Source organism: Staurois parvus, unplaced genomic scaffold (genome assembly GCF_062004578.1).
Source record: "Staurois parvus isolate SC_StPar_1 unplaced genomic scaffold, SC_StPar_1.0 ptg000394l, whole genome shotgun sequence".
NCBI lineage: Eukaryota > Metazoa > Chordata > Amphibia > Anura > Ranidae > Staurois > Staurois parvus.
The window spans coordinates 8080621-8093092 of record NW_028318190.1 but is presented as its reverse complement, the minus strand read 5'-3'; positions in this window follow the sequence as shown (position 1 = coordinate 8093092).

Below are 12472 nucleotides of genomic sequence, written 5' to 3'. Positions count from 1 at the left end.
AATGCAATTATTTTAGTAAATATAAACTGCTAAATACCTTTTTCCTCCACTTTCTTACCAAGTTCTGGTAGGCTGCAATAATATAAATTTTTGTTCTCAGGATTACATAAGCATTAACATTATATTAAAGCTGAACTTTGGGTACAAATTTTCTTTCACTTTTTTTTGAAAGGTCATTTCTTCTCTTCAAGCAATACCGGTCTCTCTTTCAATATAGGTGTCCAGCCACTGAAAAATACCACCTTGATTACTGCAGGGCTCAGTGTCCCTTATTTCCATTTTGCACAACAGATGGCTGCTTCTTACTCCAGGTAGCCAGTCCTGTAACTCTCCAGACTCCTGCTCTCTCCCACCCACTAAGACAACCCATACAGTATACACTTTTTTTTCGTCCAACCAGCTTGTTGAATAAAAAAAAAAAAAGAGGTGGATGGGGGAATCGCTTCCACTGCTATTATGCTCTGATGGTGGGGAGCCGTCATCGCTGTCAGAACACAATCATCTGTGTTGCCAGCTGTAGTCGGTGGCACTGATCATTCAGAAAAAATGACAGGGTGGCTCAATAGAAGTCAGTTGATAGATCAACTTCTGTACAACCAGGGTGCCCGTGCATGGATCAAAATCTGTCCAGTCCCCGCTGAACCAGCTGAATTTCAATCCATGTACGGCCGGCCGGCTTAAAGCCTGGTACACACAGGTAGTTTTTTTTTTCCCATTCAACTCTGGGCTGAAAAAAAAAAAACCAAACAATGCAATGTTAGTACAGTAATCTCCGCGCTGAGCTTTTGTGTTCTGATAGAGGGACTGCCCCTGCGCCAGAACACCCCAGTCAGTGCTTGTAGCCATTGGCTGCCAGCACTGATGGGATGCTGACGGGATGCTGGTTTTCCAGCATGCCCCCTGTACTGAAGCTGGCCAGACTGCTCTACGCACGGGCCGAATGTTGGCTGCTTTCTGTTGAACCGGCTGATATTCGGACTGTGAGACAGGGTAGCTACATCACCAGACCAGATTAAAATAGGTAAGTACACAAATCCTTTTTTTACATGCAGCATAGCTAGGAGGAGGGGGGAGGGAATGTTTTTAAGAATAGTTAGAGTTAGCCGTTTCTTCCACTTTAAACCATCGACTGGCAGACAAGAAGTGAAAGGACCTCAGGCGACCCATAAAAGACCAGTTAGACATGCCTGCTGTAGAGCATCCTTGAAACTGTGTCAGCGCATGGTGCCTTTTGAGAGAGCTAGGTGTGTGCATGATAAAAACATCCATTGGCAGACAAACAAAAAGGCAAGGAGTCTAAACTGTGTACATTAAAAGATAATAATATGTGTGAAGAGACATTGTCACTTTGCCCATGCAGGGCAAAATAATGGTGGCACTGGAAAGGACATCCACCAGCCCTATCTCTATACTTTACCTGCACTCCCTCACAACTCTTTACTTCTCTACAGCTGGTGACACTAACTGGCACTTCCGAGTGGGGGATTGTGTGACCTACTACCTTATATCTTTGCCTGGACCTAGCATCTGGTAGTACATGAGTGGGAGAGCAACTTTTCTACTTCCTAGGGTCGCCGACAAATCATATCTAAGCATTGGCTGCAGCACAGCAAGGAACTGTGAGGAAGCACAGGTAGGGTATGTATATAAAAGTCAATGGATGACCTTTCCAATGACATTATCACATCACGATGTCATCTTTAGCAGTTGCTGGATAAGGTCTTGGAAGTCAATATATCTTTTATAGACAAGTATATCTAGCACTGTCTAGATGGGTACCCCACAACAAAAATCTGTTATGGACCTCAGATAAATTATTATTACAGGTACTTATATAGTGCTGTCAACTTACACAGAACATTACATATATATTGTACATTCACATCAGTTCCTAACCCTCAAGGAATGTACAATCTAATGTCCCTAACTCACATTCATACATATACAGTACATACTATGATCAATTTAGGCAGAAGACAATTAACTTACCAGCATGTCTTTTTGGAGTGTGGGAGGAAACCAGAGTACCCAGAGGAAACCCACATAGGCACAGGGAAACCATGAAAACTATAGGCAGGTAGTGCTGTGGTTGGGATTCAATTCAACACCCTTCGTGCTGCCAGACGGAAGTGCTAACCACCTAACCACTGTGCTGTGATAAATGATTGTTTACACAAAAAGTTTGTCATTACCAAAATGCATTGAAATATTTATTTACTTGCAGAATACACCAGCAGGCCACTTTATGCACAATACTTATCTTGATGTTAAAGTCAGTTTTGATCTCTTTAAATATTCTTAGAACTTCTTGGAAGTGTCTCTGCTGAGCACTGTGCAGTGGAATTCCATTATATGGAACTGAAATCTTTCACAATTCTTTGTCCTGAAGTGAGCTTTGATTCAGGGGGACCTTGTCTAATGCACATACTGAGGTTGATTTACTAAAGGCAAATAGGCTGTTCAATTTGCAGGGGAATTTTTCCCAGAGCTTAGTGAATATGGCGAAATTTCAGTTTGCAAAGAATACGCAGTCGCATGCAAGGACTATAAAAAAAACAGCATTTTTTGCTGTTTTGATTGGATGGTGGAAGTCAGCAGAACTTCACCTCATTTGCTTTGTAAGGGAAATTGAAGTTTGCAAGGGAATTTTCCCCAGAGCTTATTGAACAGCCTATTTGGCTGTGGAAAATAACCCCCATTGTATTCTGTATTGCTGTCAGAGACTTTCTTCCTGACTTGAGTAATAAGCTGGACTCTCTTCTTTGTGTACCATAAAGGAAGGGACAGTTCTGGATGGCATTTTGCACAGCACTGACTACGCTTTTGAAATGCAGCTCATTGCTTACTAGTGCAGAAAAATTTTGATCTTATCAAAAGTGTGAATGAGCCCTAACTGGCTTTTCGTCTCAAGAGCTTTCTCTCATTGTTAAACCCAAACTAAAGTCAACTTTTAAAAAAATTGTGAGCAGCAGGAATGGTTTATTACAAACAAGACACTGTTCGCAATCCTCTTTAAAGTATACACTGAGCTCCGCATGCGCAGCTCAGTATTCATTCCGGTATGGTGCATGTGTGCCAGGATGACTAAACTCCTGTTCTATGCTTGCGCCATAGTGCACCAGCCAATCAAGATAGCTGAAGACTGGCACTCAGAAGAAGCTGGGGAGAAGGTGCCAGTGCAAGCAAGGGACCAAGATTGCATCTGACCGTTGGAGTTAAGGTAAGTTTTGCGGACTTTATCTAATGGAGCATAAAATAATGGCTGGGTGGATTAATTTCACCCTTTTATAACTACTAGAAAATGTGAACCCGTTTAATCACTGGAGTTTTGGTAATGGTGCATAGTGTTGTGATCCCTTCTGGATTTCTGATTCCCGCTGAAGAGAAGCAATAAACCAGACAGAACAATGCTGAATCCAAATATCTAGAAAACTGAAGCAGCCAGAAATCCTGTAACTCCACTGAGGGAATCTGGTTGCTGTGGGTTAGCACCTACTGAACATCCCTGTTGCCATTTGTATTGAATATAGACTAAGTACATTAAGACAAATTTTGGTTTACCACTTTGCACTGATCTTTGGTGGCTTTAAAAGAGTTTACAGGTCATCAGTTTGCATATCTCTTAGATTGTAAGTTCTAAAGAGCAGGGCCCTGTTTCCTCTTGTACCAAATTGTATTGTAACTGTCATAAATCTGTTAGACCCTCCGGAAATCAAACGGTCACCTTCATGGAAGGCAGCGATCCAAAAATTGACAAAAGGGATGGCCCAGCTCCAGACAGAACTAGCCGCATTGAGGTTTGGGCAGGAATACTTCCAAGAGGCAAAGGGAGAAAACCCCTCATGGAGAAAGCAAACACTGTCTTGCATATGATTAGGCAGGCAAACATGGTGGTTGATTGTCCTGTGCATGGGTACCTCAGTGGTCAAGAGATCGCAGGCATCTTTGATACTGGGTCACTACCCTGTCATAAACCCGTTTCCAGTGGTATTCCCCAAAGAATAAAGTAAGCCTAGATATCCTATGAATCTCAATGATAGCTGCCAATGAATTCCCATAGACATAAATGACTTTACCTGGATAAAAGCACAATTATGGGGACAAGATCTTGGCCAGAACACTGGTGGACACACAGATGATACTGGGCATGAACAATATTGAAGGAGGCCATAATTTGGCATACATCTGTCCCACTTGCTGTCAACTTACTGACTCATGACTTGTCGGAAGACAGTTACCATCACACATGAATTAAGGCTAACCACTTACCAATTTTGCAGTAGCTGTACCAACTCACGACCAGACTGCCAAGATTTAAAAGTGAGTTTTTCCAGGATTGGTGACACTCTCTAAGCATTGTAAGACACATAGTACCTCATAGCAGCCTGAAAGAAATGGGGCATGTGAGAGATTCAATCACACTCTGATGCAGCAGTTATGAGGCCTAGCCTATGGGAAACTAGAGATAGATCCGCTACTTGGCCAAAATGGTCTGAAAGTACAAACATAGTGTGAGTGACATGTTACCAAATGCACTTTATCACATTATGTTCAGCTGTGCTCTTGGGGAGGCTCACTGATTTTTGGGGTACTATCCCCACTGAAAAACTAGAGCTCACTTCAGCATCTTGGATCCAGGTGTGGACGTGACACTTGTCAGATGTTCAACAGTTCATAAAAAGTCAGCCTTGGGTGGAACAAGAAAAGTTAGGGACATATGACTCTTATTTACAACCTGGAGACAGGTTCAGCACAAAGGTGCACATAAGCAGAGCAAGTTACAAAGATAGTTGGATGAAGTTCCTGGAATTGTCTTACAGCAACCCATTCCAGGTGTTCCAGTCTATGACATACAGAAAGAAGATACAAAAAGAGAAGGCAAGATGCCTACCCCACAGGCTCCTCAAGCCCACTGAAAGTCACAGAAATACTTAGAGAGGCGTTATAGATAACCTGTCCAAGTTTGTTAACCACAGGTGTCTCTGTTGTTTGAGGTTCATTGCTGACAGAAGTTACAGATCCGGACGATGCCACACAGCCAGATGGTCACCCAGCTAAGCTCCTTGTTCCCACTGTGGATTTCTCTGACCCACTGTCTACGTTAAAGATACATCATTTTATGTTCCTGAAAATTGGCCTAATACGTTAAGCCGCTCCCAAATGTTTAACTTTAGAAAACCCCCTGAACACTTTGCACTGGAAGACTTTTTTGGTCTGTGAACTAGCCTGGGACTGAATGTTTAAGTGAGGTGGAGCATAATGAAGTGTCCCTTTACTTGCTTTCCTCATTGGCGTTTGTGCACTGATCTGCCTTCTATGCACTTTAATAAGCTAGTGCTAGTTCCTGGTACACCTCCCCATATAGATTTTTTTTTTTGCATTCTTTTTATTTAATCCATTTACTTACATTTCTCCACAGCTACCTATGCAGTACCAGGATAATGATTTGCAAAATCATTATGACAAAAAGTGATGTTGAAACAAATTATTAACACTGCCTGTAGTGCTTAAGCACTTGCAGCACCTTCAAGTAATCCTCAAGCAATGGGAGACTTAAAGCATTATTAAACTGAAAAACCAAAATGTATTATATTGCAGTTTAAAAATTCTTAGATGTGTTGACTGTATTAGTTTTTTTTTTTTAGGCTTTTTACGGTTTCTCTTTCCTGATGTTGAAATGCTTTATTATCACTATTTAAAAAGTCTTTCAAAAAGACTGGGGAAATTCTCTGGACTCTTTCCACTCTGTTCCATTCCAGATAGGAAAAAGTAGCCACCAGCCTATATATTTTTTATTGCCAACCCCTGTACTACTCCTCTATAACAACCAAATTCAACAAAAAGTGACCTGAAAGTTCCCCCAACTACAAATCGTTGCCCTATTAAATTCTTCATGACTATCCTGGGGAGTGATTAAGGCCACAGTGTAGCAAGATATGACACTCCATTTCTTTCACCATTCCTACATATCCCCACATCAATCATATCTCAGGGGTTCTAGCACCTTCCTGCTGATGTCTTAAATGTGAATATTCTGATACAGATCTAGATAATGCAGTCTGGACATGCCTGAAGAACAAACAATTCTGGATTACAGTAAAGCAATATGCTACATCACATCTACTTACGGTAACTATCTGCCTTTATGCTGAGAAAGAGCTCTTTTTGGTTTATTAGACATCCTTGGAGCTGGAGTTTCCAAGGCTGTAAACAATTACCTACCTTAATCTCTATAGTAGCATAAAAGACCATCTTACATAAATAGATCTGCCCTCATTATTCATAGAAAAGTTGACATATGTATTTTTTTTGGGGGGGGGGGGTGAAGTTGTTGGTTTAGGTCTTATTTAAGTACACAACTGCCTAAAAGGGCAGCACAGTGGCTAAATGGTTTACCGCTTCTGCCTGGCAGTACTAGGGTCATTGGTTCGAATCCCAAACACAGCACCACCTGCCTGCCATGTTTGCATGTTCTACCTGTGCCTGCGTGGCTTTTCTCCAGGTACTTCGGTTTCCTCTCACGCTCCAAAGACATGCTGGTAGGTTAATTAGCTTCTGTCTAAATTGGCCATAGTATGTGTATGTATGAATGTAAGTTAGGGACCTTAGATTTTACACCCCTTGAGGGTTAAGGAGCGATGTGAATGTACAATATATAAATGTAAAGACAGTGCTATACAAGTACCTGAAATGAATAATAAATATTCTGCATGGAGTGGGTAGAGGCTTCTTTAAATAAGGAAATTTAGGTTCAAAAATGTTTTGACATCTGAACCTGAACAACTGACACACAACAGTCAACCGCACAATGCTTTTGATATACACAATGGTATCAGACCAAATAGCTTCCTAATGACCCCCAATTAAAATTCAACTCACTACGTAACTTGATTCTCAGATCTCACCAACAGAGGCTCCTCACCCTCCTTCATGCGCCATTCAATGAAAATCTGACTGCCATCCACCAAAAGTTCAACATTTAATGTCGGAATTCAAACCACTAGGAGCACAATGATATCGCAGAGTTATGCGACTACCACTTGTTTCATTGTTTTGGCCAAATGTTGTAGCCATAATGTGTTCTCACTTTAAATAAAAATAAATAAATTGATCAGGTCAAAATCTAGAGATGGTGTAGAATAGCTAAACTCGGCATGCTATTACACCACTGTACACATGGCACAAGTGATAGATTGGTGCAGACACTGTACATTTAAACTATGGGTCTCTTTAGAACAGGATTGCTCGCAATAGTATCATGGGCAGGGCAGCATGTACCCAACCCTTTGCAAAAACATCCTTCAATTGGCCCTACTGTGCGTGAAATTGCAAGTGCTTTCCCTTAACATCTGGAGTTTTCCTTTTCTTATGACTTCTATACTAAGACACCTTGAGTTCCTTCCAAGTCGGTCAAATAAACTTTTCCACCTATGGGTGGATAGAGGAAGTATGGGGGTGATTAAATTCCTGTCTAGGAACAAGTGAAGTAATTTCTCTGCCTTTTCTGCTGCTTATAATGTCCTAGAACGTAATGTCTTGTGCCGAAACCAATAATCCCACTTCCTACACTTTCTTCCTAAACCCTGCTATTCCCCCAGGGAACTAACACCTTTTGGGGAGTTTGCCAAGCTGGTGGGACTATGTGACAATCACCCATCCCTCTTCTACCAATTTCTTGTAAATACACTCTCACTCAGGGTTTCTTAATAAATAGCAGAAAGATCTACAACTCACTTTTACAGAAGATTAGAAAAGTAGGATACTGTTCTTCACCCATAAAGCTTTCATCTGCAAGAGATTCCATACAAGATCTTGACAAGAGGCTATAGGATGGCATCAGTCCTTGCCATACCATTTCAGCAGCATGATGCCATATGTTGTGGCATACATGCCAGCTTTTTTTTTTTTTTACACATTTTCTGGGACTGTCATGCTCTACAGCCCTTCTGGCAATTAATAATGGAGATAATTTAGCAACTCATAGGTTTCTCCCTGTCTGATAAACCTATCACTGTACTTCTTAACCTTATACCCAAGTCCTGAAGGAGAAACAACAAATCCTTGTAAATCCAATAACCGCTTGTATCCCTAGCTCCTGGAAATGTTCAAATTTACTGCAACAGTAGTTTGCCAGGGTGAATGACATCCAAGAGATGAAAGATCATACCATGGCCCTCTGAACCAAGACCAAAAATGGTACAGGAAAGAAATTAAATTATCTTCAAAATATAAACAATTGTTTTAGGAGTCAAGCTTCCCTCCTTGCATGTGCTTCCTCAGTGGTGTATTTTGTTTTCGTGCTGCCCTAAACAAGACTAAATTTCTAAATAAGAGCCAGTGATGGCATAGTGATGGATGGGGAAAACCGTTTAAGTTTTGCGTGATCATAAAGGTGGTGAGATATTTTTGGTCCTGGTTCAGACCAATCCTGCTATGAAGAAGGGAAGAGGGAAAGAGTGAGACACTTGTTCCAGCACTCACTGGCACAGCTCACAGAATGTCATCCGCTGGGCATCGCCAAAGCCATGATCAGGGAAGGAGAGTGACACCATCCAGCAGCCTCTTATGGATCCCAGAAAGGACTACTACACCATCCTCAGAAGCTCCTGCAGTGCTTCACCTGCTTTTCTGTTCTCTGTCACCTTGCACGTGTGTCCATTGTTCCTGGGGGCAGAGCCACCCCCCCTGAAAAATGCCACCCTAGGCAAACACCTTGTTTGCCTTGCAGTAAACATGCCCCTTAGCCTCCTCTACTTTAGCCCAGTTCTGTAGGGGCATGGACCTGAAGATATAATTTTGTTTGAGTCTGTGATATTAGCCCTACCCCTTTTACCCCCCCCCCCCAATTTCCTACTTTGACATTTAGCTATAAGTTGCTAGTCTTCTATACTCACTTGGGTTGGTGCTCACCTCCTACCATCCCCTCTCTCCATCTCTTGGGCATACCTGCCCCCCTCCCCATATAATGCCCAAGGTAATTTTCCCTTGATACTTTCTAAATTCTCTAAAATCTATAAAAGACAGATAGTTCTGCCGAACATCCTATGCCAATGCATTTAACCATTTTTGTTATTATTCTGCATGCCATTATGCTTTGTATGATGTTGCTATGCTATCTGACCTGATCATTAAATTCCAAATCTGTGCACACTTATATTTAGCAGTTGCAATAAAATCTTCAAAGAGTAATAAAAGTTTAATAGATATATTTACCCGTTGGATTTCAAAATCGTCCCACTGGGTTTTCATGGAAATCCTGAAGTCTTAGATTTTTTTTTAAGTAAATTTTTGCTTTCCTCTCCCAGCCAGTTAATGCCACATTGCTATAGCTTTGAATAGAGATTTTAGCTGAACTTGAAGCTGACAGAAGATGGCTTCATAAACTAGGCAGGAACACATTTTATGACATAAGAAAAAATGTGTTATATTATACCAGTTTTTTCAAGTTAAGTGTGTGAAAGGTTTTAGTTGTAGAACATATTGGATGGTTTATTTGAAAACTAGTATTATTGACACTTAAAGTGTGTGGTCTGAGACCACTTCTGGTAACCCATAAAATATGTAATTTTTTTGTGCTGTTATTGACACTTATATCAACTACAAATCGTTTGGAAAATTTTTCATCTGGACCACAGGAAGAATTTTACTTTTGCGATTCAAACCTGGTGACAATAGTGACTTGTGTTTCAATTTGGATAACAAAAATGTGGTTTTCAAGATATTGAAACTGAACCTCAGTGCCACCCAGAAACCCCATATCCTCCAGCATCCCTGGTACTGCAGCCACATGTCAAACAACTCCCTTCAACAAGAACTTGCAGGTGCCCTGTACCACTGACAAGGCAGCCCCCCTACCACCCAGTACCCCTGATTCTACATCCCATGTTACTCAACCCCTCTCTCAAAACAAAACAAAACATGTCATCCCTGAATGCACCCAGTACCTCTGACACTGCATTTCCTATCCCCTTACACTGTAACCCTCCTCTCACTAAGCACCTCAGGCACTGCAACCCAATGTCATTCTTTACCCCTTACACTGAAGCCACATCACCCAGCACCTATTCAATGTCACCCATCATCCTTGACATTGCATTCCCCTGCCACCAAGCAACCCTTCACCAGGTGTCAAGCTGTACCCCTGTCATTATACCTCAATACCACCCATAGCACACCCATAATGCTCACGTTCTGCCAATGATATCGCAACCATGATATTGCACACCCTGTACCCCTGCCACCCTGAAACTGCACACCCATATCACCACTGCCACCAAAACTGTGAAATTCTGTCCACCTCTTACCCAGCACCCCAATTCACCGCTAACACTGCACTCCCATATCAACCTGCCACTCAGCTTCTCTTACCCAGCACCCCCAAGTAATCCTGTACCACTAAAACTGCACCCTCATATAACCCAGCACCCTGTACTATTCAGAACACCCTATTACACAGCATCCTTCAATCAACACCTCAGTCATAAAGCATGCCTGACACTGAAGCAACCCAACCCCATCCATCCTTTTGCACAGAACACCCCCGTCATGCTGTGGCCCTTGTTCAGCACTTCATGTCACCCTGCACCCATGACACACAAGCCATGTATATGCTCTTGTACCCCTGACACCTAGCTCTCCTCACTCCAGTACAACTATATTACTCCAAGCCCCTGATGCTACTTTACTCTGCCACTGTGCCCATTAGTCACCCACCATCACTGACAATGCATTCAATACCTCATGTAATTCTCTACCCGAGATACTGCAACGTTGGTTGGACTTTCATTGAACCAAATATAGAGAATATCTCAGATACTCAGATCTGTTTTGTGGTAGCTACAATCTTTACTGCCATTACTTGCCACTGTTTGGTTCACTGATTAATGGAGTATATTTAATATGTGCCATGTTTAATTATCTCCAAACTACATAGAGAAGGGTTTCTTCCTTCTTTTTCCCCACTACTTGTGAAAGAGATGCACCTCTAGCACGGTAATGGAGGAAGATTTCTAACACCATAATGCTAATTATCAGTAAGCCAGAAAATGTCAGCTGAACATGCCTAAGATGAACATGATTGAGTGGATGATGATGAAGAAGCATAAACATAACACGGAACAGCGTTTAATATACTAATAAACTGGAAACACACTTTAAGATCTGACTGTACAATCTTTTTTTGATTTGCCAAAAAATACCTAACCAATCCATTCATTTGTATGCTATTAGTCAGTTAGTTGCACTTCATATTGCTTACTTTTCTATTTTTTTTCAATAGATTACATAGCAACATACTGTACAAACTGCTTTAAAAGCGAAACAATCCTCCCAACCAGCTCTTTGCTCTGATGAACGCAAATATTTTTTTTTTAAACTAACAGATGATATTTGCATGCTTTGTGCTTTTTTATTGTATAACATACTAAAATTGTTAAACATCAGATTAATAATTTAGTATGTTCACAGTTGTGGTAAGAATTTCTCAACTTCCTCGCAACGTTAACAGTTTTTCTTTTCTCTGTGTTTTTCAATATAACTAGCAGTAATGTCAAGAGATTCATTGCTGTTTATTGTTCTGAATATTTTCTTTCACAATGGATATTATAGACAGCACAACAACAAAGAAACAGTCATAGACAAGCTCACTTACACAAAAAAAAAAGTAAGGTGTACAAGTCTGTTGATGAAGGACATAAGAAATGCACTGAAATATTAAAGAAATGGAGTACAAAAACACAATCTCTAAAAGGATGGAATGAAACCCTATAAATTGCGTTAACAGCAAAGAGTAACCAATGAGCTGATGGGCAAAGACCAAGGATAATCACCAAAGTCGTATACAGATGATAGGAAAAGCTGAGCAGAAAGTCTCATTGGATGCACATCGGAACTCTACACTAGGGACTCTCGAAAAAGTCAGACCGGTTTATAAGAAGACATTACAAGCATAATTCTCTAGGGGTAGCACAATCGGCACACGTAACATAAAAACTGTCAGAGACAAAAGAAAAAAAGGGAAAGAAAAGAGAAAAGCAGAGAAAAAAGAAACAAGAATAGTAAAGACAAAGAAAAAGAATGGGCTCCATGGGATCGCACCAGGAGAATCTTATATCAACAGGTGGGTCTGGACAAATCTAGACAGTTGAGCCACATCAATCCAAGGATGCCAGATCTGCAGAAACTTAGTGTGGGTGTCTAACAGGATAGCTGTTAGCTTCTCATTAACCATTATAAAATTCACACGATTTTTATCAGCTTCAAAGCTAAGAAGAGGTGTTTTCCAAGCTCTCGCGATCGTCAATTTGGTAGCCATAAATAGATGCGATGCTAACTGCTGCTCAGGACGGAGTACGCCAACTAGTGGTTTAAATAATAGTGCCTCATGTGGGTTACGCTTAATATTTGTGTGTAGCATAGTGCGGAGAAGGGCATAGACCCTAATCCATTGCATACCTTGGGGAAAGTCCACCAA